Genomic DNA, 22,829 nt, shown 5'->3' with positions numbered 1-22,829 from the left:
TGGTGCAAGCGATCATGCCAGGGCCCATGAGGTTATGGAGGCCCAAGCAGCAGAGGAGCAGGAAGTGGTTCCCTGCCAGGCTGCTAAGGAAGTGCTCCCAGCTTCTCTCCAGAGGCTCCCTGCCTCCAGCCTGGGTAAGACTGTGGCCATACTCAGGCTCTGCCCAGCCCAGAGCTGCTCTTCACAGCACTGCTGCCCTGGACTCTCACAGCAGCTGATGCTTCAACAGCAAGGGCTTCATGTGGAAAGCTGTGGGGGAAGACTGAGGGATGCAGTGATTGCTGGTGGCTAGGCAGGGTGTGTGGGCTGGGCTGGAATAAGGGTATGCAGTGCGGGGGGCCAGGTGAGCAGTGCCTGAGTCCCATTGTGGCTGAGCTGAATGGCTCCAGGGGAAGTGTTGCAGGTGGTGTGGTCCTCAGCCCTGGGGAGTGAGGAAAAGGGAGCCAGCGGAGGGGTCCCCTAACCTATTCTTGTACCAGGGCCCTCTGGGGCCTTGTTATGCCACTGTGGGTGCCTGTTCACAAATTCATAACAGAGAGCTGACTCAGCCTAATTGCAAAAGGAATTCGAATGTATAAGAAAATGTATGTGAGGCCTAAAGTGATGGATTAATATACAAACTAAAGGCTAGATTTTCATTCTGATATTTTTAGCTCCTGCTAACTGGTTCAGCAGATAGCAAAACATGAACTTGAGTCTCCGGCAGAAGAGCTTGACACTTTGAGGAATGAAAAGTGAGCTAAATAGAGTCATTATAGAAATCCCTCTGGTAAATTTACAGGGGGAAAAAGTTGAAGCCAGATGCTTCTATTAACTGGCTTGTCCAATTTAGAAAGTGAGAACCAGTTCCTGATCTAATTTTCACCCTTGTAAATCCAAAGTTGCCAACATCAGTGAAGTTGCTACAGATTTGCACCGTTGTTACTGAGATCAGACTCTGTCTTCAAGCTTTCAATTGTCTAAAAGGTGAAAAGAAACTTGAATGAACTTAAATTGAATTAGGTGCAGTGACAACAGATTTGATAACATCAATATTTTGTCTGTTGATGTTGTTTTTAATATTCCAGGCAAGCAGGTAGATTTTTATAATGTTCTGTGTGGGTGCCTCCAAAATCTCTCCCTATTTTGCATTCACTGAAAGAGGTGTTGCTTTTACATATCTGCAGATGACAACAGTGCCAGAAAGGATATCAAAGCACCAGGTAAACAGCATTTTACAACAGTATGGTACAATTTCTTCTTTCAGTGTATTGAGACCAAGGTAGAGTGACCATATGTCCCATTCTGGCCGGGGCAGTTCGGTTTTTAAGCCCTGTCCCAGCCATCCCAAAAACTGGGCATGTGTCCCCTTTGCTCTTGACAAATGCCCAGGTTTGCCAAAAAAAGTGGGGTGCGACCTTTAGCAGGGCACAGAGGAACATGCAGGGGGCAACACCAGCCCCATGTGAGGAAAGGGAAGGCTCAGGTCAGCAGCTTGGGCTAGGCAGCCCTGCCCGGGTGGGTTGGCGGGCAGCTCGGGCCGACGGCAAGTGGGCCGAGGGGGATGAGTGGCACAGGTCAACCTGGCATGGTGGGGAGGGGTCAGCAGCACGGGCCAGGAGGATGAACGGCTCAGGCCAGAGCAGTGGAAGAGGAGTCAGTGGCATGAGCCAGGAGGGTGAGCAGCGCGGGCCGGGGAGGGCGGGTGGGGGGGCGAGCGGCTAGAGCCAACCCTACATGTGGGGAGGTGGAGGCCTTTGGCTAGCCCAAGGCAGTGTCCTGTTTTCCCTTTTGGGAAATATGGTCACCCAACATCAAGGCTAGCTTCTCTAGGAGAAGCCCCCAATGCTGAAGCCTAGAATTAGCATGGAATTAGGTGGAGTAGTCTAGTGGTTCTCAGATTTTCTGAAAGCGAGGAACTGTTTTCTAATAAGAAGGCGTGGGGAGGAATATCCATCACATTCTCAGAACTGTATAGGACTTTCTAAAGAAATTGCTCTCAAGCTAAAGGACATTTCTTTGTATAGCAATTTTTCTTGGGGATTTTCTTTGATACTTTTCTTTTCATATTTATATTCTATTCCCTATGGTTTGGGCAAAGGCTGAGATATGTCCTTGTGTGAGTTGACAGTGGCTTTTCTGCTGCCTTCATTTATTGGCTAGCTACAGTAATTTGTTTCCTATAGATTATTTTGATGCCAGTGGGTGGTCACCATTTTGGGCTAGATTGTGCCCTAACTTCTAGGCCAGCATGCAGGCTGGCATGTAACTGCATTGCTTCAGAGGGAGCGATGGGACAGTATTGTGACTTAAGCAGTATGTGTACACTACAACCAGAGGTGTGACTGCAGCATGTCTAGACATACCCAAGCTAGCTTTGATCTAGCTAGCTTGAGTAACCATAGCAGTGAAGCTGCTGCAGCGTGGACAGCGGCACAGGTGACCTGTCTGAATACATACCCAAGGTCATGGGCAGACCTCACTGCTGTTATTTAAGCTAGTCAAATTAAAACTAGAGCAGGTGTGTCTACAGTCACAGCTCTGATTGCAGTAGACAATTCCTTCCCTAGTTTCTCTATGCTCAGGAGTTAGGGGAGTAGTTACTGCAGTCCTTTACAGAGTGCAGGTTACTTCCTCCACCTTGTGCTGACTCAGTCCTTCCAGGCCAACTTTGATACATTGGGAGTGGAGCCAAGACTCCATCCACTTCCCACGCCTTTCCACTCCCTACATGTTTTAAGCCTCCATACATCCCTGAAAACCCATGTAAAGGCAAGTAGCAATTTTGCCCTATGGGATTTTTAAGCCTAACTTTGAGAGTGCCAAGAACTCTTGTATAGATGTGTTTTAAATATCGTTTACAACTAAAGAAATAATAATAAGCTCCAACGTGCAGTGTCCATTTCAGTGTTGCACAAACATGAACATAAAAATACTTTTTTGTTGTAATAACCAAGGCATGACAATAATTGAAAATGAGTGCAGGAAAGAGTGGGATGAATTCAAGCTAAATATGGGTCAGAGAGATTATTTGCATGTATAGAAGACTGAAAACAGTTACATAATATTGGCATTCATATATTTGCTAAGATACTAAATGGAACAAAGAACAGTATGTTTCTAAACAAAGCAAAATAAAACATAAATTGATTGGCGGTTAAGAAGGATTATAGTTTTGTTGTATTCTAACCTAGTGGAACACTACCCTTGATCACAGTCTGCATGTTGGATTAGTAAACATTTGACAATATTTACATTTACAAATTCCCCTATTGAACTAAACACTAGTAACCTTTATGATATACATCATTATTTCCAAGACTGAATTTCCACAGCAAAGCCTGTGGACATTAACAAGGCCTTTAAACCAATTAAAATACAATTAAAAAAATCCATTGTGCACATCTAGAAAGATTTAAGGGCATGGGCCTGAGATGTGCTGAGCACCCACAACCGTCATTGACTTAATTTCTCAGGATCAGTCGCTAAGAAACTAAATTTTCTTATCTCTAGAACTCCTCAGTGATGTATCCAGTCCATGCACAATAATGCAATAAAATGTTACTTTTAAAAGGCCCAATCCTTCTCCTCATGCAAAATTCCCATTGATTTTAATGGCACAGGATTAGATCCATCTAGCACTTTTTGTCCCAAACTATGTCATAAACAGTGTATAATCAGGGATCACTTTATACACTTTACCTGCAGCCAAGTCTGAAGTACAACCTAGCAACAGTTTAACAGCAAATACAATTACAAAACAGTTGAGGACAAGAAGCAAGACAAATACCATAGCAAATTAAAACGGGAGGGGAAACTTAGGAGTTCAACATATGATTACCCAAACTGAAGCACCGTTGTTAAAATCCTTGCTTTTGAGAAAGTGCCATAGTGTATTTTGTAAAGAGTTGTAAAATATTCTACTCCAGTCCTGAACACATTCACATGATCAGCCTTTGGTTCAAAGCTGACTTCTATTTACGAACCTATTGTGTCCACTACAACCAGAGGTGTGACTGCAGCATGGCTAGGCATACCCAAGCTAGCTTTGATCTAGCTAGCTCGAGTAACCATAGCAGTGAAGCTGCTGCAGCGTGGACAGCAGCACAGGCCACCTGCTTGAGTACACACCCAAGGTCATGGGCAGACTTCACTGCTGTTATTTAAGCTAGTCAAATTAAAACTAGAGCAGGTGTGTCTACACAAACATAGTCAAGTCTGTGAGCTCTTGGTTAAAGCTGAACACACACTTTTTTGCTCTGTCTGAATATCCCTGAACATTCTGAATTTGCTGCTCACCAGTGTATATTTGTGATTATAGTTTTTGGCTGAGAAACGTCCCATGATATAGTATGGCTGCTAGCTCCACTTGCATTCCCTAGTGGAAATACCCCAGATGAGAATTTCCAGTTGGTTGCAACTGGCCAAACTAGGTTATGGAACAAAACCATGATCTATAGTTCTACTGGTTTCTGGAGTTACTCCTCCCCCAGTTTAAACCAGTAGAGACCAGTAGACCACCTGAAAAATTCTAACGGATTTCTGGCAAATAAGCTAACTGATGGGAACACATGGGGAATTGAACTTTGCTGGCTGGTTCACAAGGAGAATGAGGCACTGAAGACCAATTTCATTCAAACCCAAATCTTGGGGACTTGCAAACTGATGTGATTCATACCAGTTCTGACTACAAATGCTTTCAAATCAGACCCTTGAGTCGCACACCTGAAACTTCGGAGAAATTGGAATCTCAACCCAGATCAGGATTCAAATTCCCCATATGCATAATGGGGTCCTATATGTCTAATGGACCCTGAATGTGAACAATCCTCAATTTTGGGGAGATTAATATCCGCCTTTATTATTATTAAATTTGTATTACAGTTGTGCCTCGAGACCTCAGCCAGCCCTGGGCCCAATTGTGCTAGACACTGTACAAACACATGAAGATGTTCCCTATGTTGAAGAGCTCATAATTTAAATAGGCAAGACAAAGGACGGGAGACAGTAAGTGTTATTATCCCCATTACAGATAGAGAACTGAAACGCAGAGAATGACTTCTCTGAGGTCACACAAGAAGTCTGTGGCACAGTCAGGAACTGGAGTCGGGTATCCTGTATCCCAGGACTTCATCCACAAGACAATCCTTCTGCCACTAAGCCTAAAAACTGTAGTTCTGGCATGAAAGAAATGCAGATGTTTCAAACCAGCCCTGGAAGGGCTTGCAGAGCAATAATAGTCAATGCTCACAAGAAATAAAGTCTTTTGCTTAATCTATAATCCAAGAGGCAGCACCTCCAGCAGCATAGTGCCCTTTCATACTATGTTTGGGCACTAGTTCAGGACCAAATCAGAGGGGAGAACACTACCTATTAAATTTCCAGCAGCACTTACAACAACAACTGTGCATTCCTTAGAGCAAGGGTTGGCAACCTTCCAGAAGTGGTGTGCCGAGTCTTCATTTATTCACTCTAATTTAAGGTTTCGCGTGCCAGTAATACATTTTAACATTTTTAGAAGGTCTCTTTCTAGAATTCTTTAATATATAACTAAACTATTGTTGTATGTAAAGTAAATAAGATTTTTAAAATGTTTAGGAAACTTCATTTAAAATTAAATTAAAATGCAGAGCCCCCCGGACCGGTGGCCAGGACCCGGGCAGTGTGAGTGCCACTGAAAATCAGCTCGCGTGCCGCCTTTGGCACGCGTGCCATAGGTTGCCTACCCCTGCCTTAGAGGATCCACATCTAAACCTGACCCTGCTAAACCTGTGAGATCTGATGAGCTCACAGACTGAGGTGGCACCGCAGCAGGAAAAACAAGCAACATACGATATTACAGAAATAGGAAATGGAACACATTGTAGTCAGATCAGCCGCTAGTTTATAGAGAGTACAAGAGTAAATCAACAATACTTTCTAGTCAGCCTTAAGTCTTTAGGCTTATAATATAAAATATTATTAGATTATTTGCCAACACAGAGAGGAGCAGCTCTTGCTTCGACTCAGATCTGAGCTCACTTCCTTACTTTTGATTATGACTGTCCTCTACCAGAACCAGGATTTTTTTCTGCACTTATAAAACCTTTGTAAGACTCATCCCCTGGACTTTTCTTGGGAAACTGCAACCAAAATATACCCAATAAAAATACCAAATTGATTAGCACCAGAAAAATGCAATTTCTGAATTGTCTTGCTTAGGACTATATGTTTTGCTGTCAGATAAATGAACTTTACCTGCATCTAAAAACAAAATAAATTATTAATACCATTTATATATATTCTGTTATGTTATCTAAGAACTGTATTTGAATGTGAACAACCCTCAAAATATATTTCTAGCTGACACTGTAGAACAAGACTGGGCATATGTGTCATTAAGTTAAGGGCTTAGATTTTTGCAGGTATTTTAGGAATGGAGAAACCACACACGTACTTCCTTCCATCAACACTGACAGCTTTCATTAATGTTAGTGATTTGTTCATAGCCATTCTTTACCCAAGTCCCTGAGGCAAGTGACAGGCTCCACTAAGAAGAATGAGGTCCTTACCAAAAAATGATCCATCACGAAAAGTTAAACACTTAAGGGCCATATCCTCTGCTAAGTGTAAATGGCTGTAGCTCAACTGATATCAATGTAGCTGCACTGATTTACACCAGCTGATGATCTGGCCCCTTAAGAACAAGATACAGAAACTCAGATTTTCTATTGATATGTATAGAGATAGTCTACATGAGCATTTTTTAATCTGTTCCCCTGCATGGTACAGACTGGGATTATCTCGTCAGTTATTACACACATGTTGAGGGGGAAATAGAGGGGTATTTTTAGGGTTTTTTACCCTTTGATTTTAGAGACTCTCTCTCTCTCGTTCCTATTCTATACTAATGAAGAAATATCAGTCTTTAGGGAGATTTAAACTTCTAGGGTCTTACCCTGTAAAGCCCTCCAGACAAGAAATCCCACTGAACTCAATGGGTTCTGCTAGCAACATCAGGTCTTCCGTTTAATTTGATTTTGTATCACAGGCCTTATGAAAAGAGATCTAGTGAGCATTCATCTGCTATGTATGTAAAGTATTTCATTCTCCCACGAACTTCGGTAGTACTTTAAAAATTCTTTTTTCTTTAGCTGCTTTTGTCTCACTGTATCCCAGGGTCTTAACTTGTGCAGAACTGTCAGATCGCTTGCTCCCCATCCCACCTGCTCATCAAACACTCATTCAGGGACTCTCACTGTCTTTAGCCAATTGGCAATTATTAGCTGCCACCCAGTGACCTTCCCATTGTGACATCCCATTCATTAGAAGGAATACTCTAGATTCATGGCTAGCTTGTTAAAAATCTATTTGTTTTAAATAAGCAGCAGTCTATACCCCTTACTGGACTTCAGGAGTCTTGAATGTTAGCAGAGTCTCGGTATTATAACGTAACAGTCTTTAAAGTAACCTCACAATCTCATCCTCAGTGACTTCATTTTCCATGTTTATGACACCCAACTCCTCAGCTGTACATTTTCTTGCCCTCAGCTCTTCTTTAAAGCTGATTCAACTGTCCCACTCACCAAAAGAGCTGTTCACCTGACTTGATGTTCACCAAGCACTGCTCTTTCTCTGAGCTCTCTGTTGATGAATTCCCACTCTCTGACCTTCACCTGGTCACATTCAGCATTGTTGATCAGCCCCTCTCTGTCTCATGGCCTGTCATCACTTGGCCTTTCCATGACCTCCAGTCCATCAACACTAATGACTGCTTGTCTTCTCTCAGTCTTCTCCTCCCTATCCTCTCTTCCCTTTCTTCCATCTTTATGGTTGTAATTCTTTCCTTGCTTCATTCTCCTTCACCCCTGGACATTTTTGACCCTCTTTCCCACTGCAAGGTCTGCCCTACCAACCCCCAGTCCACGCTCACTCCCAACATCTTTTCTGATGTTCCAGGTCTCATGCTGTGGAGTGTCCCTAGTGGAAATCCCATGACCAGGCTGACTTCCTCCATTACAAATTTGTTCTCACCTCCTTCAGTTCTGCCATCTGCCTAGCTAAACAACTCTACTACTCCAACTTAATTGAATCACCTAAGCCATGATCCCAGCCACCTTTTTGACACCTTTGACTCACTCCTCAAACCCTCCCCTCCTCTTGGTTCTGCACATAATCTTACTAATTTCTTCCAAGAGAATATTGACAAAATACGACTAATCTTACCCCTCCCCTGTGCTGGCCTTTACTTCCCCTTTTCCCTCCTATAACTTTATCCCTCCTGCTTCCCTACAAATGCAGAAGTTTCTCATCTGTTCTACTCTTCTAACTCCTCTTTTTGCCCCAGTGACCCAAACCCAACCGATCCCATCTTCTGATCTCCCTCATGCGCACTCTCATCCCTACCCTTATGCTGTTCTTTAACCTCTCACTCTCTTCTGGCTCTTTCCCCTCACAAGACAAAAATTTTTTTAGTCTCTCCCATCTTAAAAAAAAACAACACACTTTGACCCCACTTGCCTCTCCAGCTGCTGCCCCATCTCTCTTCTCCTTTTCATCTATAAGCTCATTGAATATTCTGTCTTCAAACACTCTCTGGAGTTCCTTTCCTCCAATTCCATCCTAGACCCCCTCAGTTATGGCATCCACCCCTTTCACTCCACTGAAAGCGCTTTTGCCAAAGTCTCTAATGACCTCTTTCTAGCCAAAGCTCAGAATTAGTTCTCTATCCTCCATTCTTGACCTGTTAACTGCCTTTACACAGTCAACCATGCTCTTCTTCTTGAAATCTTGTCCTCCCTTGTCTGCTGGAAATCTGGCCTCTCCCAGTTCTCCTCCTGTCACTTTAATCACTCTTTCTGTGGATCCTTGGGAGGATCCTCCTTTCCCTTCTTCAGCTTTCTTTTCAGCTTTCACAGTTCTTTGTCTTTGTTCCCCTTCTCTTTTTCCTCTACACCTTCTGTCAAGGTTCCTCCCCCACTCTGAACTCTAGGGTACAGATGTGGGGACCTGCATGAAAACCTCCTAAGCTTACTTTTACCAGCTTAGGTTAAAACTTCCCCAAGGTACAAATTAATTTTATCTTTTGTCCTTGGAATAACCACTGCCACCACCAAACTCTAACTGGGTTTACTGGGAAATGTAGTTTGGACACATCTTTCCCCCCAAAATCCTCCCAACCCTTGCACCCCACTTCCTGGGAAAGGTTTGGTAAAAATCCTCACCAATTTGCATAGGTGACCACAGACCCAAACCCTTGGATCTGAGAATAATGCAAAAGCATTCAGTTTTCTTACAAGAAGACTTTTAATAGAAATAGAAGTAAATAGGAGTAAAGGAATCACCCCTGTAAAATCAGGATGGTAGGTACCTTACAGGGTAATTAGATTCAAAACATAGAGAATCCCTCTAGGCAAAACCTTAAGTTACAAAAAAGACACACAGATAGAAATAGTCATTCTATTCAGCACAATTCTTTTCTCAGCCATTTAAAGAAATCATAATCTAACGCATACCTAGCCAGGTTACTTACTAAAAGTTCTAAGACTCCATTCCTGTTCTATCCCCGGCAAAGGAGCATATCAACAGACCCAGACCCTTTGTTTCTCTCCCTCCTCCCAGCTTTTGAAAGCATCTTGTCTCCTCATTGGTCATTTTGGTCAGGTGCCAGCGAGGTTACCTTTAGCTTCTTAACCCTTTACAGGTGAGAGGATTTTTCCTCTGGCCAGGAGGGATTTTAAAGGGGTTTATCCTTCCCTTTATATTTATGACACCTTCTCTCTGGATAATAAAATCCACAAACACAAATTCAGTTGCCATCTCTATGCTGATGACTCACAGATCTATCTCTCAACCCCAGACCTGTCTCTTTCCATCCAAACTATAATCTCAATCCACCTCTCTGACATCTCCTCATGGAAGTCTAGCTGCTAAATCAAGCTCAACATGACTAAAACAGAGTGCTTAATTTTTCCATCCTAGCCCACCCCCTCTATTCCTTTTTTCAGTCACTATGGACAGCACCACCATCCTGACTGTCATTCAGGCCCATAACTTGGGCATCATCTTTGGCTCAGACCTCTCTCTAGGTCCTCACATCCAGACTATCTCTAAATCTTGCAGATCTTTCTTCATAAAACCTCTAAGGTATGAACTTTCCTGTCCACCCACACAGCTAAAACTCTTGTCCAGCCTGTCATCATCTCACATCTCAGTTATTACAAAGTCCTTCTCTCTGGCCTTAACAAGTTCAATCTTGCCCTGCTCATATCCACTCAGAATGCTGCTGCAAAGATCATTTTCCTAGCTCACAGCTTTGACCATGTCACCCCTCTCTTCGAATCCCTCTCCTGCCTCAAACATAAGTTGCTTGTATTCACTTTCAAGGCATTCATGGCCTTTCCACACCCTATCTATCCTCTCTAATTCAGTATTGAAAAGCCACCTCCTACTTCCAATCAGTCCATGATGCCATCCTTGTTAAATTTTCAAACAAAAACCTTTGTTCTTTTTCCCATGCTTCCCCTCATGCTTGTGTGAAGCTCCCCATAAACATCCTCCAAACAACCTCAATATCTTCCTTCCAAACCCTCCTGAAAATTTTTCTTTGCTGTTATGCCTACGAAAAACTTGAAAATGCTCCCCACCACCACCACATCTATTGTCTCTTGTTTTATACTGTACTTAGATTATAAACTCTTTGGGGCAGGGATTGTCTTGTTTTGTATTTATGCAGTGCCTAGCAAAATGGGGTCCTGGTCAACAACTAGGGCACCTAGGTTTTATGGTAATACAAATAACAACAACTGTTTAAAGAAATAGGGCTAAATTTGCTCTGTTATACTGTTTAATTTTAGGGTAACACCACTGGCTTCTGTAGAATTACTCTGGATTTACACCAGTGGAAAAGAGAGCAGGATTCAGCCCATGTACGGTAGGTCACTTTTTTACCTGCATAGCATTGTACTGATTAAAATATGGTTTTACACCATGAAAGATGGTTGTAGTAGGTCCCTTTGTTTTCTTAATGTATGTTATTTAACAGAAGAAAAATGAAAAGCTATCAGTTAAGCACAGGTGTCCTTCCTTACTTAAGTGTTCAGATAAAGACCTAATAAAATGAGCTACATCATTTAATGATATAAATAGTTATCTGTGCTGATAACATTAACTCATATGATCCTAGCTGTGTGGCTCTTTCATAGTCTCTTCTATTTTCAACATTTCAGACTTTTTGGAGTTATCAGTGTATCTTTGCTTAGTACGCTTAACAGAGCCCTGTTCTATGGTCTACTAAAGCTTTTATCACAATCATCACTGTATGCTCTTAAACAAAATTACAAAACAAAGTGACAAACTAGGGCAAGAAAACAACATAAGGTTATGTGTGATATAGCGAGATAAATGCAATAGTCTCCAGGTCTATTTTCTGCTCTGGATATAAACAAAACAACGTTAAACATAAAAAATCCTTCACCTGTGCATACAAAGAATATGTGATTTTGCCAGGGATCATTCTTTTGCATTTGAAGAAATGAAATCTGTGCAGTAGGGTCAAGGAGGAAGAGATTCCTTTATACAGACTTTTAAGAGTAAATTTCCATTGTGTTTTGCTGAGTTGCAGCCAGTGACATTGACTGACTGAGTCACATGTTTAAAAGCCTATGTAATGCTTTGTAACTTTAATTCCATTAATGTCATGGTGGACAGGTTTAAGGCCAGCACCTAAGGGTTGAAAAAAAACAAAAACAAATATGGTTTGTCTGAAGCCAGCTCAGTCCTAAAAGAACTGCAATTTGTGACAGATCCTGCATAGGAACAATTTACAACCGCAACAATTTACAACCCCCCAAATCATGAGTCAGGCAACATCAAAAAGATTGCAATATATGTTCATACAACTAGCCCAAGTATGCTATAAAAGATTCATCCAACAGGTTACTAGATGGCACTGTTGCTCAGTACAGCTGCAACAAAGACTAAATTTCCTTGTCAATAAAAGGCCCAAGTCCTCAGCAGGCATTCTGAGTTTGGATCTATCCCTAACAAAAAGTCAATTGTGCCTCTATTTAGAATGCATATAAAAGAAAGGAAAGTTATTTTGAACATGCATTTAAATAAGAGAGACTTTGACTCTTTTCCAAAAGTGTTTTTAATTTTTTTTTAAATATTTTTAGGTAAATATACATGAAAGCTACATAGATAGGCAGACAAGTTTTTGGTGTGGTTTTATGTAAAACCAAGTACCCACCAGTACAAAATTGGTGCATTAGTGCTCAATAACAAAGCAAACTTTTAATGTATTTAAATAGATTCTGTGCCATATTTATTATTCTGATAGCTGTCTTGGAAATGTTCTCATCAGCTAAATGCTCTAATTCATTACAGATTTTGAGCTAAAGCCAAGTTGCAGTAGTGATGACAGTTATATTAAAAATACTTTTTTTCACGTAAATGTCAATTTTTTTAGACAACTGATAAGTTAATTTGAATATGACTGATTGTCCAAGAGAGTGCCATTGGGGTGTCCATGGCTCACAGAAAGATACCAGTCAAATTCCGAGTGTGACAAAAGGTAAACCAATGGATAGTAGGTGCAAACAGATACACCACTAACAAATATTTGATTAGTAAAATGATGAGCTTTTCAGGGACCTGCTTAACCAAGAACAATGCTGTCTGGCAGCAGCATGGCCAGGATTTAGCTCTGCAGTGATAATGACATTGGGTAAGATTCTATGCTACATCTCAAATATGGGCAGCACAGATCTCCCAACCCACATAAGGTACTGAGATGGGTTTAAGACACCTTAGTGCCCTCCCCATCCTGGACTGTTTTGGGGACTGGAGGGACCCCTTCTCTACACTTACCAGAGGATTGATGCATCGGTGATCAATTTAGTGGGTCTAGTGAAGACCAGCTAAACTGACCACCGATCACTCTCCTGTCGACTCCGATACTCACTGGATCAAGAAGAGTAAGGGGAGTCGATGGGAGTGTAAGGCGAGTCTCCCGTTGACATCGCGTAATGTGGACCCTGCAGTAAGTAGATCTAAGCTACATCAATTCATGTAACTCAAACTGTGTAGCTATTCACGTAACTCAAATTGCGTAGCTTAGATCGACTTTTCCTTTTAGTGTAGACAAGGCATTAGACTGTGCTGGGAGCCAGTCCAAGTTACAGCAACCTTTCCCTGAGCTGCGCTCTGGGCTGCAGCACTTTCTGGAATGTCAAAGCACTGCAAGCTGCACTCCTTCCCTGGCACACCCTCTGTGCCAACATTGGGTAAGGTGTCCTCAGAAGGCAGACTTCTGGCTGTCTTTCACAGTTCCTGCGGCAGGGAAATTCTTCCCTGGTCTAATATTGGGCTTTTAGGGCCCTTTTATGCCTTTTCATCCTTTTTACCTGCCATAAGGGGTCAGGGCAGTGGGTGAGTATCTCTCCTTTTGCATTTTTATATATCACTTTCCAGCCAAATAGAGCGAGAAGCACTCTACAACTTTTCCTGAACTGATGCTTAAAGGTCTCCAAATAGTAACCACTTTGTCCCCCACTGAAGCACGGCCAACTCTGAGGATAATTGTGACAGTAGTTTAATAATGTACATCAGCACTACATGAAAATATAGGATAGTTATTGAAGAATAGCATATGCAGTGGAAACTGAAGGTAGGATTTAGGACTAGATTGTAATTACAATACTGAACATGAGATTGTTCGAAGACAGCTGTGTTAACCCTCCCGCGCGCACACACTTTTCTCAAACATAGGATCTGTCATGACAAGTGGTCAGTGTTATGGATTTGGAGCTGTCTGTACTAATTTATGAATACTGTATCTTGACTGGGTTATTGTGATGTTTACTGTATTCATATATTGAGTTCATTTAACAACAGAATTGTCAGGAAGTACACCCAGAAAGGATCCAGATATATGCTTCATAGCAAACACTTGAGTGACAATTCAAGAGCCATTCACTTTGATGCCCTGGCTCTGCCCCCCATAAAGCTCATTAAACTAGTTTTGGGCATGAAGTCCAAGCCCTGGAAACTGAGAAGAAAGAATTTTGGCTGGATTTAAAGACAGGGATTCAAGCGTAAGTGGAGAGAGCATTAAAGAGAAGACTGAGACCCAGCCCCACAGAGGTTGGGGTATAGAGTAAGATAGGCCAATCTAGGACTCTAGGTAAGAGGGACATGCATGAAGACCTTTTGTTGTTTTATAAATCCTTAAGTTACACTTTGTTCCTACTTTTAAAAATATACTGTAGCTATTTTTAAGAAAACTGTTTTGATTAACTGTAATGCACTGGTCACTGAAGGGAATAACTGCAGGTGCCTGAATCCAGTCCAACCTGCAGGATAAGTTCAATACACAGGATGCTATAGCGTAGGACCCAGTCTAAAAGTGGAGAACTGCATTGTTCCACCCCCTATGAAAAGTAATAGCTTGAGGCCTGAGAACAAAGGAAGTGCACTGGAAAGACCAGAGAGGGGTCAGAGGAGTAGCCTGTAACCATGACAGTTAGGACTTGGTTGTATAATCTCCCTGGAAAGGAAGCGCCCCTGCACCAGCACAATGCTCAGTATTGCCAACCCCCCAGATCATGAGTCAGGCTCTAAAATCACAAGATTGGCTTAATAATCATGAGATTTTTTTAAAAAATGGATAAATTTTGAGGGGGGGTTTCCCATTTGCTTTTTGAGCTTTTAGAGTGCACTTAGATCATGTTTTCAAGACTTTTTTCTGCAATCAGCAGGGTTAGAAACTTATTCTTTTTAAAAAAAAATGAAATCTGAGATTCTCACTTAATCATGTGAATCTAGACACTATCGCTTTAAGAACACCAAATAGCATGGCACACAATAAAATTATGTGTTGCTAACACTGAGTGTGCTGGTTCAGTACAGATGGGGGGAATGAATGTTACCCTCTGAATTATCAACTCAGCTTTTCTTCTGCCATGGTTTTCTCTAGAGAACTTCTATCCAAGCACTGCTACAGCCCAGCCCTGCCTTGCTTACCAGTTCTGACAAGACCACAGCTTGAGGGGATATGAATTGAGGGGGTTGGACTAGATGACCTTCTGGGGTCCCTTCCAACCCTGATATTCTATGATTCTATGAATGCAGACAATAGACAAAAACAGAGTTGTGGCCATGATGATTGGCTGAAACACCCAGGCCTATAAGTGTCTGATAACAACACAGTACAGTCTTTTCTGCATGGCAGTTCTGTGTTAAGCAAAGTTGTCTCACTGCTCTTGCTCAATAAGAGGCTGTGTGCACAAATCAAAGCAAAGCTGTAGCAAAATTATACAATGAATGTGTAAGCAATTAGGAGGTGCAGAAAGCTTCAGCAGCTAGGAAAGCCGTAGCCATACAAGACATTGCAGCAAAGAAAAATAAGGGTAAAGAAGCCTTGGGGCATTCGCATCCTAAGATCAGACAGAACTCTTAACTTATTCTTCTAGCATTTGCAGAATTTATTGGGGACGGTGGAGGCAAATGACTTATACACAACACTTTCTGGCTGATCTTAAAAGCAAGAGATTTTAAAAAAGAGCACCACACGAACTTTCATGTGTGACCTTATATCTGTTGCTCACTTGATTGACTTGTCAGCGAGGGAACACCCCCCCACACACACACACACACAAATACACACATACTGAAAGGACTTTCAAGAGCATATTCAATGGGGTGTACTGATGTCAGTCTCAACATGGCAAATGGCTGGGCATAAACAGAGACCCTGCTCTGCAGAAAGGCTTGATGTGGAGCACCTAATAAGATATCCCTCACTGACTGGAAAAAAAGGAGATTTCATCCCCTTTAAGAACAATGATTGTTCTGGACAAGGTTCTGTGGACCAACTACTACAGAAGCTAATTTTAGCTAAAGCAAGCCCTCTGGATGTTCAGCAGAAATTTCTTAAGGTAGAAGGAAATTAAGGTGGGAAACAGGCTCCCAAGTGCAGCAATTGTATCCATCATGAACACCGTGTATGTGTGTGAGATTTGAGATATATAAATTGGACAAGCTGTAGCAGAAAATGACAGTACAGATATAAATGCTATAGACAGAAAAGGTATTCCTTGAGAAACCACCTATCCGCCTTCTGTACTGAAATTTTACAATTGCAACCTTGTAACCTAAGGCAGTATTCACAGCAAATATATAAATTACAGTGCAATACAATTTATTTTATATAGTGTCTTTTCATACAAATGCTCTCCAAAAATGCTTTTCCACACTAAATAACACCATTACAAAGTCAATAGATGAAGTTAGAGAAAACAGAGGGAGTGATTAAGTGATATATGTAAAGAAAGCTTGTCATAAACTATGTGTGGGTAGGAAATGTTGTAAAGGTATGAAACTAATATCCTGACTGAAGATATTATACAGATTCATAGATTTTAATAGCTAACTAAGATGGGAAACCACAGAAGTGGTTAACTGTTACTGTATGCCCTAGCAGCTCACTAATGAGTTGGATTAACAGCTGAGTGCTTGAAGGTATGTAAGTGAAAACAAACAGAGGCTTCAAAACTAGATGAGATTTGATTCCTGGTGGTTGAGAGAGAGGATTACTGAAATCAGATGAGTTTCCTTTTGTAAAGCAAAACAGCTATAGTGAGGGATGGTACCCCTAACATGGATCCTCCAGACAAACCCTCAACCTCAGAGTGTTTTTAATTGGCACATGGATAGGGTGGTAAAAGGGTACATGATTTGGTATGACAACCTAAGCATGTGCCCTTAAGAAATTATTTTAAAATGTATGGAGAGAAGTTAAGACTTAGGGCCTGATCTACAACACCTTGTAGCTTGCGTAGTGATTTATACCTGTGCAAAGTGAATGTATAATAATAAAATCTGAATTCTCCACTAATATACACCTGTATTAATTTTGTGCTGCTTTTTCCCAGACATAAATAACCACACAATGTGTAAGCTAATAGAGAATTAGGACCAGACTCCCTCAGCTGTTGGTACAGGGAAGAATGGAAGAATCAGTCAAAGGAAAATTGGCTGGCTCAGGGTTGAACACAGCTTTAGATTTAGTGTTGTTCTATACTTGTGAGTTATAAATTGCACATTGCTCATACTGTCTAATATCCCTACTCAAGAGTATACCTACTTATCAACCAAATAGCCTAGGATACAGTGTCCTGTATTTTATGGCCATTTATTTTACTTCCAATGAGGAAATAACCCATACCTGAAGTCTCTTGGAAACTGAGGTATGCAAGAAAGAAACAAAAAGGTCAAGATAGACTAGAAGAAATGTGAGGGGGAAATTGCTAGTATGCGTATGTTCCTCTGGTGTTATTACAGTGTCTTCTAAACCCAAATTGAGAACCTCTGCTTTAAATCCTTTGTGTAAACAAATACTAGTCTCTACTTTTATTTATTTATTTTTAAGCTGAAAACATGTTCAGGCTGAATCATAGAATATTAGGATTGGAAGGGACCTCAGGAGGTCATCTAGTCCAACCCCGTGCTCAAAGCAGGACCAATCCTCAATTTATGCCACAAATCCCTAAATGGCCCCCTCAAGGATTGAACTCACAACGCTGGGTTTAGCAGGCCAATGCTCAAACCACTGAGCTATCCCTCCCCAAAGACCTTGGGGATTCCGTAATTGTACAAAACTTTAATAACTTTTCAAAACGTTTTCCGTGTTTCCAAGCCTCTTTGGACACAAACAAAAGACAAATCATCATATTCAAAATTCATGCAGCCATGCAAAACATTTGAAATTGGATTCTCCACCTAATTAATGGGCAAAATCTATGTATTTATCATAAGAGATTTTTAGCCTGCATCAGTGTAGATAACTAAGCACTGGTCCAAGTGCTGCACTTAAGCTTATTTCCCTCTAACGTTCTGATTCAGGAAAACACTTAGCATGTGCTTAAATCCATCCCTCTTCAAGACCTCATTTAAGCAAGTGCTTAACTTTAGGTATGTGCTTAAATCCCATTGACTTCAATGGGACATAATTGCATGCCTAAGTGCCATCTGAATAGAGATCAGGGCCTACAATAGTATTTTTCTTGTACGTCTTAACTTCTATAATTGTGTTATATGCACTTAAAGGTCACACAGTCTTTCAAATACAGGTAATCTCATTTTAGCCAAGTTACATAGACAAAACACTGTTTTCAACTACATACCCTTGCAAAATAATGAGTTGTTAATGGCCTTTAATAATAATCTTGCAGATTCAAACTATACCAGCTATTTCCCAATTTTAATAGTAGCCAGAGATGGAGAGATTAAAGTTAGACACCCTGGCAGTGTATGAATCACAGGCCATTCTTATCTAATTCTGCATTAAAAGCCTGACCACCTACAGCCCAATATTAAATCATCAGGCTTGTACTTTCCTTAGCAGAATACATAATGAAATACAATACGTTACCAAAAAGAAAAAGAGTACTTGTGGCACCTTAGAGACTAACCAATTTATTTGAGCATAAGCTTTCGTGAGCTACAGTTCATCATTTCAACAACTAAATCAGATTTTACAATGAAAATGTAATTGTATCTCATAGGTCTCATAGTGGTGAAGTATTACATTTATCAATAGCAGTTGATACGAGATGGTTCAAATTAAATTGGACTGCTGCAAACAATGGGATTCTTCAGAGGTTGTCCGTGACTAAATCTGTTTTCCATTCCAGTTGGACCAAGAGATTATTCATTATATTGCAGAATAATCATCACGTCTGGTGACTTCAAGCAACCTCAGTGATGGGCAGGTTAAATTAAAAAATAACCAACTTAACTGAAATGCATATCTTAATTAAACAAAGAAAAGTTAACACACAAGAAACTTCTGCTGAAGTCAAGGGGCCTGACTGAAAGCCACAGAAGTCAATGACAAGACACCCATTGACTTCATTTGTATTTGGACAGACCCAAGGTCCTACATACTTTGTATAAATGTTAGATAGTTGTCAGAGCAGGGGCTGATCTCACATATCATTATGTATGTGCTGGAAGAGCTAGATACAAAAGGAATGATTTTATGTTAATGACCAAGGGCTAGATGTTGCCTTCCACAGCATAGTGCAGAGGAGAGCAAAGGAAAAGAAATACTAGCAGACAGGAGAAAAACTCGTGAAAGGAGAAGTTCAGAGCATATTGCATATGCGTCCTTTCCCCAGCCTGCACTACTCCATACCCATAAGCATTGTACAGGATTTTGGGCCTGGCAAGGGAGTATCCAGCCTATTTGTAGAAATCCTTATGGATGTTTAGTGAGCTCAGTGCAGTCCCATACCTCTTCCAGCTCAAGGAGAGGATGAGGGCAGTGTGTGGTTAAGACACTGGGAGCACTCTTGAGCTGGCAATGCTGCTATGCATATGACAAGTAAGCCGCAGAGAGGAAGCACATCATCTGGGGCTCCTGAGAGACACAGGTCTAGGACTTGTATGCAGTGCTGTTGTAGCTGTGTTGGTCCCAGGATATTAGAGAGACAAAGTGGGTGAGGTAATACCTTTTGTTGGACCAACTTCTGTTGGGAAGAGTGACTAGCTTTTGAGCTTACACGGAGCTCTTCTTGAGGTCTTCAGGAAATATTTCCCAGACCTGAAGAAGAGGTCTGTGTAGCTTGAAAGCTTGTCTCTCTCGCCAACAGAAGTTGGTCCAATAAAAGGTATTACCTCACTCCCCACCTTGTCTCTCTCCTGAGTCTTTGCAATTATCCCTCTTCACATGGCTACTAACCCCATCCCTCTTAAAGGAAATGCTGCCATTTCTTCTGTACAGTCAAGCTCACAAAGCTTTTAGTTTGCTTTTTACAGGAGAGGGGGTAATACAGGGCTGAGAGTATCTAACCACTCTCTAGTAAAAACAACAGATACAAGTCAGTGAGATACACAGTAACCATATTACTGTTTTAAATAACTGTTTCATTTAACTTCCAATAATAATTAAAAATAAAACAAGAGACATCTGAATCTGCAATCAATATTATGTGCTTGTAAATTTCTATTCTGTAAGTGTTCTTGGCAAGTTTCGCTGTTTACAACTTTTTAAAAACCCACAATGCTGGGGGGAAAAATACCCAAGATTTTTTTCCTTCTAGAGCTAGACTGCTAGCCAATTCCTCCTTGCAGAGACTTCCAGATGGCTTTGAGCTAGTTCCAAAACCAACTGTCCAATTCCTAGATGCCTCTTTTGACAATGTTGTTTATCTTCATTTGTGTACTTTCAGAGTATTCCTGTGGTGAGATTTATAGCCTAGATCATCCCATCCCATAAGAAAACCTATGTGAGCAAGCAAAGACTGGAGGAAGGAAATTGGAAGTTCACCTCATGGGGTTCCCCCCACTTCTTCACGGGGAGGGGTGAGGTTGGATGGCTGGATGAGGTTTGCCACCCATATGGCAGAAGCAAAGGGATTCAGTTCCCAAGCCCCACAGATCTCCTAAAATAAGAACATCTTAGGATTCATTGGAGGGCAATCCAAGTGAAGCTCTTACCTCTGTCTTGACACCAGGACATAGCCTCCAAGGACTCTCTAGCTTTTGACCATCCTTGGACCTTTCATAATTCCATAGTACAAGAAGGCTCAGCTTAGAAGTTAATATAGTCTCAGGATATGTTAACTTCTGAGCAGATTCCCCACAGAAGTCAGTGGGGGGATGATCTGAGTTCCCAGACCCTCACCCAATTCACCACATAGGAATTCAGGAAACTAGGAAGCGTCAATTGATGCCACAGATGCAGCTGCTTGGAGAGGGACCCTATATTTACTTAAGGAAATAGCAATATATTTATAGTTTTAGGCCAGGCTATTTAAAGTGGGCTTGTCCTGGCCTTCCATTTTTGTGGGTGTATTTGCATCTTCAATTCATACAAGGTGCCGATCCTGGTATTTTTCAGTCTAAAGGCATGTCTACACTGCACACTTTGTACAGCTGCAAATAGAATACACACGCTGCACGTCCACCTAGACTGGCTATAAATCATAGGCGCTGACTCTGTGGGTGCTCTGATGCTCTGGAGCAACCAAAGACAAAAAATAGTGGGTGGTCAGCACTCACCAGCCACAGCCATTTGGCAGCGCTGCCCCCGATCAGCCGTTTGGCAGCGCCGCCCCCCATGAGCTAACTGAGGGCACTGCCAAAGAAGCTGTTTGGCAGCTTGGGGAGAGGGTGGAGAGCGGCGGGCAGGCAGGCGCCTGGGGGTGGGGATGGAGTGGGGGCAGGAAAAGGTGGAGCAAGGGTGGGGGAGGGGGCGGGGCAAGAAGAGGCAGAGCAAGGGAGGGGCCTCGGGGAAAACTAGAAGTCAGCACCTATGGTATAAACAACAGTGCAGATGGTGAGGCACTGCTTTGGTGAGTAAAGAAGCATCTGAAACCTGTGGGGATGTCCCTGCATCACTCTCTACAGGCCTAGCAATGCCTCCCCCCATCTAACCTGCTATTTTTAGCGGTGTAGTGTCCCACTGCTGGAGTCTCTCCCCAGTACAGGCATCTTCATCACAGGGAAAAGGTTCAGCAACAGGGAAAGGCTCTGGCAGTGAGGAAAGGCTCCAGCAGCTCTCCATGGCTGGAGCCTTACCCCACTGCCTCCCATTGGCCAAAGCCTTTTATGGACACATGTAGCTACACACTGCAGTGTGGATGCAGCTTGCTTTTCACTGTGGAGTATAACTGTACATACCCAACATGTTGCTGACACTCTAGACATTGCCTAAGTAACTGATTTGATGGTGTAATCAGGAATTTAGCTAAATGGCAGAATTGTGTCCATAAGTAATTGCAGGTGCTAAATTGGATGCAGAAAAGAAGGAACAGCACTGAAATTCTGTCCCTAATGTAGCTACCATTTTATGGTAGCAATTGTCATGCATCCATTGTCATTTGATTGTATTAGTCCTACAGTCCGAATTCATAATTGACTCCTCAGTAAGAAGAGAGTAGCTAGCTAGGAGGAATGCATACTGGACACTTAAAGCTCCTACAGGCTTTGTGCCTGGCTCAAGCACAATGCCTCTGGGAGCTCCTGATGGGAAAGTGCACCATTACACTTTTTCCTACTGTGCAGCTATGGCTTAAAGCCACAATTTAGCCCGCAAAGTCTATTTTTGATTAAACAGAGGTCCAGAACACACCTAGCCATAATGAAATATTTTTCTTCCTTTTTTTTTTATTTCCCAGGGACACGCGTGAGTCATGCACTGGGCCAGACCTTCAGCTGATGGAAATCAGCATCATTGACTTCAGTGGAGCATCTATTCATTTCCACCAGCTACGGATCTGGCTCAATGTATGCCAAGGTAGAAAATAGGTCACATGGGTCAAACTAAGACCTTTTTAAATGTCTATATACATAAAAGATACCTTAAAAATAAACAACTTCAGTACATGTCCAATTACTTGTTGTGTGTTTTATTTTTTAGGGACAGTCATTTCTTGCTGTGGCCAAAATATCTCAAACATGTGCCCTCTGTGGGAACAGCAGCTTTTCTCTAATTCTCTATCAAATAGAAATGTTGGGCTGGAAGGGATGTCAAGAAAAAGTCGCCAAGTCCAGCCTATTCAGACAATAATAATGTATATCTCTTACAGCATGATTGAATTTTTTTGTTTGTAAAAAATCAAAGTGGATTAATCCAATCTGGAAGAATTAAAGACCTTACTCTTCTTGCTCTTTTTCCTTATACTGCTGATCTATAGGGCTATGGGTATGTTTTAAAAGCCCATCAAGGTAAGTACCTCTCTTATGCAAAGTTTGACGATGGGGAAATGATGGATTGAAAGAACAATTTTACTCTGAAACTTAACTCGCTACCAAAAAAGAAATAAATTTTTAAAAGTGACGTCATGGATTTCCATGATTATTGT

General features: G+C 41.7%; 1 long non-coding RNA gene across 1 annotated transcript in view; it reads left to right on the top strand.

The window, feature by feature from the left end:
• Positions 1–22,271, top strand: part of LOC140905259 (uncharacterized) — an 83,257-nt gene extending 60,986 nt beyond the window's left edge. Inside the window, exons 3-4 of the long non-coding RNA XR_012156807.1 lie at positions 10,815–10,891; positions 22,143–22,271. This is a non-coding gene — a long non-coding RNA (uncharacterized lncRNA). The remainder of the gene's footprint in view (positions 1–10,814; positions 10,892–22,142) is intronic.
• The last annotated feature ends 558 nt before the right edge of the window (positions 22,272–22,829 follow it).

Source organism: Lepidochelys kempii, chromosome 1 (assembly GCF_965140265.1).
Source record: "Lepidochelys kempii isolate rLepKem1 chromosome 1, rLepKem1.hap2, whole genome shotgun sequence".
Lineage (NCBI taxonomy): Eukaryota > Metazoa > Chordata > Testudines > Cheloniidae > Lepidochelys > Lepidochelys kempii.
The sequence above is the reverse complement of the archived record's forward strand: the minus strand, read 5'-3'. Positions and strand labels throughout refer to the sequence as shown.